At 47.7% G+C, this 6,774-nt stretch overlaps 1 protein-coding gene across 1 annotated transcript in view; it reads right to left on the reverse strand.

Moving 5' to 3' along the window:
- The window catches only part of LOC309558391 (uncharacterized protein), a gene marked incomplete at its 3' end in the record, with an annotated part of 897,500 nt that overhangs the window by 521,716 nt on the left and 369,010 nt on the right, over positions 1–6,774 (reverse strand). The window lies entirely within an intron of this gene.

Raw genomic sequence — 6,774 nt, forward strand, 5'->3', positions numbered from 1 at the left:
CCAGCCGCCACTACTTTTCCAGGCAAGCCATCCCTTCCCTGCACAACCAAGTGGGGGAAAAAATCAGGTGTGCACTGCGCAACGCCATCTGTGCCAAGGTCCACCTAACTACGGATACGTGGACCAGTAAGCACGGTCAGGGGCGTTATATCTCCCTAACGGCACACTGGGTAAATGCAGTGGCGGATGGGCCTGAGGCGGATAGCAATTTGGCGCATGTCCTTCCACCACCGAGGATTGCAGGGCGCTTCAGTTTGCCTCCTGTTCCTAACTCCTCCTACTCCGCTTCCTCATCCTCTACCGCCTCCTCATCCGGACAGCGTAACACCTTCACCACCAACTTCAGCACGGCCAGGGGTAAACGACAGCAGGCAGTTTTACAACTTGCCTGTTTGGGGGACAAACCACACACCGCGCAGGAGTTGTGGAGGAGCATGGAACAGCAGACAAATGAGTGGTTGCTGCCAGCGAGCCTCAAGCCCGGCCTGGTGGTGTGCGATAACGGGCGAAATCTCATAGCAGCTCTGGGCCTAGCCGGTTTGACGCACATCCCTTGCCTGGCGCATGTGCTGAATTTGGTGGTGCAGAGGTTCCTTAAAAACTACCCCGATATGTCAGAGCTGCTGCAGAAAGTGCGGGCCGTTTGTGCGCACTTTCGGCGTTCTCACCCTGCTGCTGCTCGCCTGGCAGCGCTGCAGCGTAACTTCGGCCTTCCCGCTCACCGCCTCATATGTGACGTGCCCACAAGGTGGAACTCCACCTTGCACATGCTGGAAAGACTGTGCGAGCAGCAGCAGGCCATAGTGGAGTTTCAGCTGCAGCACGCACGCGTGAGTCGCTCTGCGGAACAGCACCACTTCACCACCAATAACTGGGCCTCCATGCGAGACCTGTGTGCCTTGTTGCGCTGTTTTGAGTACTCCACCAACATGGCCAGTGGCAATGACGCCGTTCTCAGCTTAACTATCCCACTTCTATGCCTCCTTGAAAAAACAATTCGGGCGATGATGGAAGAGGATGTGGCACAGGATGAGGAGGAGGAGGAGGATGAAGAGGTAACATTTCCAAGGCTTTCAGGGCAGTCATTCGCAAGGGGCTCCGAGGGTGGGTTCCTGCACACGCAAACGCCAGGGACGCAATTGTCCAGCAGGGGCACAGTTCTGGAGGATGAGGAGGATGAGGAGGAGGAGGAGCTGGAGGAGGAGATGGAACCATGTTCACAGCAGGGTGGCACCCAGGCCAGCTCATGGCCATCACTGGTGCGTGGCTGGGGGGATACAGAGGACACGGACCATACACCTCCCACAGAGGACAGCCTTTCGTCGCCTCTGGGCAGCCTGGCACACATGAGCGATTACATGCTGCAGTGTCTCCACAACGACCGCCGAGTTGCCCACATTCTAACTTGTGCTGATTACTGGGTGGCCACGCTGCTGGATCCCCGTTACAAGGACAACGTACCGTCCTTAATTCACTCACTGGAGCGCGATCGCAAGATGCGCGAGTACAAGCGCACGCTGGTAGACGCCATGCTGCTGGCATTCCCATCTGACAGCGGGGCCACAGTGGAAGCACAAGGCAGAGGAGGAGGAGGAGGAGGTCGCCAACGCAACCAGGGCACCGCCAGCACCTCAGAAGGCAGGGTTAGCATGGCCGAAATGTGGAAAAGCTTTGTCAGCACGCCACAACAAACAGCAGCACCAGCAGCTCAGATGGAACGTCTTAGCAGGAGGCAGCATTTTACCAACATGGTGGAGCAGTATGTGTGCACACGCCTACATGTAGTGAATGACGGGTCTGCCCCCTTCAACTTCTGGGTCTCCAAATTGGGCACATGGCCTGAGCTTGCCCTTTACGCCTTGGAGGTGCTGGCGTGCCCTGCAGCCAGTGTATTATCTGAACGGGTATTTAGCACGGCTGGGGGCGTTATAACAGACAAGCGCAGCCGCCTGTCCAGAGACAATGTGGACAAGCTCACGTTCATTAAAATGAACCAGGCATGGATCCCACGGGACTTTTCCGTACCTTATGCAGAATAGCAATGGATACCGACCTTACCCACCCATTGTTCCATTTTTGCTCTTTCTCACTCTTTTGGGGTGTACCCTCATTTAAAATTTGTGAAAAGAAGCAGTGTTGGCTACCTCGTCCTCCTCCTCAGGGCCAGATTAATGTAGGGTCTATTGGAGCTGCAGCTCCAGGCCCCTACCTTTTATATAGGCCCCGGGTTGGCCATATTCACTGTTACCGCTCTTCTGTCACTTGTAAACACAGAAGTCTGGCTTCTATGCTCGCTTCCCCAGGCAGCACCCTCAGAACCTCCCCACACAGCGTGAAGGCCGGACAAGGAGGGACAGTTGGCGATGCATGGATGTGTTTATGGGCTTCAGAGACAGCATCCCATGTTGAATTAGGCATGCATGGCTGCACCCTTCCTCCTCTGGGTGCATGGCAAGGCACGGCCCTAAGGCCCTTCAAAATCCTCAGCACCAAGCCCATGATGCTGTTAATCCGGCCCTGGTCCTCCTCCACCGCCGCTTCCACCTACACCGCCCATAGGTGTGCGCAGCCTATTGCATTAAGGTGTGCACCCCAAAGTTGAAATACACATGCATGTGTTTGCCAGCAGGGAGAGTAATGTATCGGGGCCATGTACCTGTAGGCAAGGAGAAATAGAGCAGAGCAGGTCCCAGGGAGATCTTTCCCATCTCCTCACTGGCAATGCTATGTGCCCTAGGTGATTAGGGTGTGCCCAGGCACACCCAGCACACCCTGTGCGCACGCCTATGTCACCGCCACATCCACCACCACCTCAACCTCCCTCCTACTCCATATGGGCCTCGTCCTTCAGAGATGAAGAAGAACATTGTTTTATTTTTCTGTTTTTTTTTGTTGTTTTAAGTTATTTCCCTATCCACATTTGTTTGCAGAGCACTTGCCATGCTCTTAATTACGTTTTGCTGCCATTTGCAGCACTCTAGCCCTTTCCTTTGGTGTTTTAGAGCCATTTTAGTGCCTTAAAGTTCGGGTCCCCATTGACTTCAATGGGGTTCGGTGTCCGGGAAAAGTTCGGTAAAAGTCCGGGACACGGACCCGGACTTTTTTTTAAAGTTCGGCCGAACCCGTCGAACACGGACATCTAGGTGTCCGCTCAACCCTAGTTGTTATGTCAGCTAAAGCTCTGGTCCTTGCCTTCTGGAGCTCTCATCCTTGCCTTCAGCAAAATCACATGACCAAATGACATGTAATCACATGACCAAATGCCTAGGATGTTGCCTATATATTCAGCATTGGAGTCATCAACTAGAATTGGGCGAACGGTTCAGGCTGAGCAAATGTTCAGCCCAGAAATTGCCTGTTCGCCCGTTCTGTGAACACCCAAATTTGCAGGGCGTTCAGGGGGTGTTCGCCTCCCGGCAAAACACCCTGCAATACACTGCGTGGTGCACAGTGTATTCTAAGCGCTGATTGGGCAAAGCTTTGTTAAGCACCCCCCCCCATGTTCCTGACCTCCTGGGCTGTATGCTTGGATAAGGGTTTGGTATGAATTTGGGGGTGGCACACCATTTAAAAAAAAAATGTTGGTTTGGGGTTCCCCTTTCAATCCATACTAGACCTGAATGGCCTAGTATGGGTTGGTGGGGGGACCCTTACGCTGTTTTTTTTTTTACACAATTTTCTATTGCTGGCAACAGTATTGTATTGTTGGCAATTTAAATGTAATTTCATTAATTTATTTTCTTTATAAATGTCAGCTTTGCTGCAGCAGGTTCTATACATGGTGCAGATGCACCATTTTACAGACAGACTAAAGGGACCCCCCCCCCCCCCAGGCACTATATTTAACCACTTGCCGACTGCTCACTGTATATTTACTGCGGCAGTCAGCCCCTCACAGGCAGAGTGACGTAGATCTACGTCGCTAGCCTGTGAGGGTCTAGGGAGCGAGCGCGCGCCCCCGGAGGCACGCTCCCGCGTGGTCACGGACCCCCCGCGCGTGTGACTCTGTGATCGTCGCTGCAGAGGGAGAAAGTCAGGCGGCTAATGTAAACAAGCCGTCTGTCATTCTCCCCTGTGTAAGAATAGTGATTATACGGTTCTACTATGTAGGACCCTTGATCACTGTTTCTACAGCTCAAGCCACAGCCAATCACAGTTAGAATCACACCCCTTGGGACACACATAACCCCTCCCTCTCAAATAAAGTTAACCCATTCACTGCCAGTGTAATTTTACAGTAACAGGGCATATGTACAGAATAGCACTGATTACTGCAGTAATGTCACTGGTAACCCCAAAAGTGTCAAAAATGTCAGTCAAGGGTCCAATCTGTCCACCGCAATGTCGAGGTACCGCAAAAAAATCGCAGATCGCCGCCATTACCCGTTAAAAAAAAAACAACAAAAATCTTTCCCTTTGTTAGTAAACGCAATAACTTTTGCGCAAACCAATCAAAATACGCTTTTTGCAATTTTTTTTACCAAACATATGTAGCATAAAACAAATTGACCGAAATGTTAAAAAATTTAGATTTTTACATTTTTTTGGGGGGGAATTTCATATAAAAAAATGTGAAAAATATTGTTATTTTTGCAAAATTGACGCTCTTTTTTTGCTTAAAGCACATGATCAAAAAATCGCACAGGTGATCAAATACCACCAAAAGAAAGCTCTGTTTGTGGGAAAAAAAGGACATCAAATTCGTTTAGGTACAGCGTCGCACGACCGTGGAATTGTCGGTTAAAGTCACGCAGTGCCGAATCGCAAAATAGGCCCTGGTCAGGAAGGGGATAAAATCTTCCGGGGCTTAAGTGGTTGAAGGAATTATTCATTTTTATTGTTTCACTTTAACCCCCGATGATGTCTCCTTAGACGAAACACGCGTCGGGTCCACTGTGAATGCCGTCTCCATCTATTTATACGTGCGTTTACCATCTCAAGCTTCTGTAAGTGTGTTTCTTTTCTTTACTATTAGTTTTTAAAGGTACACACTATGTGAGTTTTTTATTTTATGAGTGCCCAGTGGAGGAAGTAGTGTTGCCCTTATCACCAGCGGTTATAATACTCTATTGGATGATGATGATGTTGAAGGATTGAGTTATTGACTTTCAAAGGCTGTAGAAGAAGATATACTGCCATACAGTTTAACTACTCTTTACAAGCCTGAATGACCTAAAAAGTGTGAACTTTATTGGGTGTACTACATCTGGTAAGCCTTCACTTTGGTTGTCTTGGTGGTGATGGTTATGCACCTGAGATCGCAGTAGAAGATATATCAGCACGTATATACACTCATGGTGGATTTTATGGACTGTCGCTTTGATTCTTAACAGCATCAGCTCTAAATTGTTTATGCACTTACTATGTTGGTTTATACTGCACAGAATATGGTTTTTTTTAATGAAGATTTGTGTTTTATTATTGAACTACAACAATATAGACGTGTTCATATGTTATACATTTTAGCACTTTAATTTGCGAGAGTTTGTACATTTTTCTCCGGTTATACAGATATGGGTATGCGTATTTCTAGATGTGGCATACATTAGCACTTTAATTACATGAGTTTACACGTTACTTTGCTAAACACACATTTATATGTATGAGCGCTGTTGCACTTTATATTAATTATTTGAAATTTATCAGCGCTGTACATTTTATATATTGTTTCACATTGAGCATCATTAAAATCACTGCTCCTGAAAACACAATCTTTTTTTGTAAGTATTTTTTGCATGAATTCATGTCTCCCAGGGCAGTACCCGGACCCCATACCCTTTTTTATGGCCCATAACTTAACCACTTGCCGACCACTCACGGTGCTGCTACTGCGGCACAGTGGCTCCCCTGGGTCCAGCGACGTAGACGTAGCGGTCTGCTGTGTTTAGACACAGTGGGAGTCGGGCCAGAGGAGGAGAGGCGGCGATCGCCGCCTCCCTTCCCCGATCGTCGGGGAAAGTGTGAGAAAATCCGCCCGCTTGTGTAAGCAAAGCAGGTGGATCTTCTCTGTGACAGACAGGGAGAGATCACAGGATTCAGCATAGCTCAACCTGCGATCTGTGTCTCTGTTACAGAACCCCCACACAAGCCTGAGGCACACATTTAACCCCTTGCTTACCAACAGTGTTAACCCCTTCCCTGCCAGTGTCATTATTACAGTAACAGTGCATATTTTTAGCACTGATTACTGTAGTAATGTCACTGGTCCCCCCAAAAGTGTCAAAAATGTCAGTTAGGGGTCCGATCTGTCCGCCACAATGTCGCAGTACCGCAAAAAAAAAAATCGCAGATCGCCGCCATTACTCGTTAAAAAAAAATAAATAAAAATGACAAATCTTTCCCGTAGTTAGTTAACTTTTGCGCAAACAAATCAAAATATGCTTATTGCAATTTTTTTTTTACAAAAATATGTAGCAAGAAACAAATTGGCCTAAAATGTTAAAAAATTTAGATTTTTACATTTTTTTTGGGGGGGGGGGGAATGTTATATATCAGAATGTGAAAAATATTGTTTTTTTTTTTTCAAAATTGTCGCTCTTTTTTTCAAAAATTAAAAATCGCACAGGTGATCAAATACCACCAAAAGAAAGCTCTGTTTGTGCAAAAAAAAGGACGTAAATTTAATTTGGGTACAGCGTCGCATGACCGCGCAATTGTCCGTTAAAGTAACGCAGTGCCGAATCACAAAATATGGCCTGGTCAGGAAGGGGGAAAAATCTTTCGGTCTTAAAGTGGATAAAAATACATTCATTGAGAATTTTTTTGTCAAAGACA

The sequence above is a fragment of the Pelophylax lessonae genome (genome assembly GCF_965119305.1).
Source record: "Pelophylax lessonae genome assembly, chromosome: 6".
Lineage (NCBI taxonomy): Eukaryota > Metazoa > Chordata > Amphibia > Anura > Ranidae > Pelophylax > Pelophylax lessonae.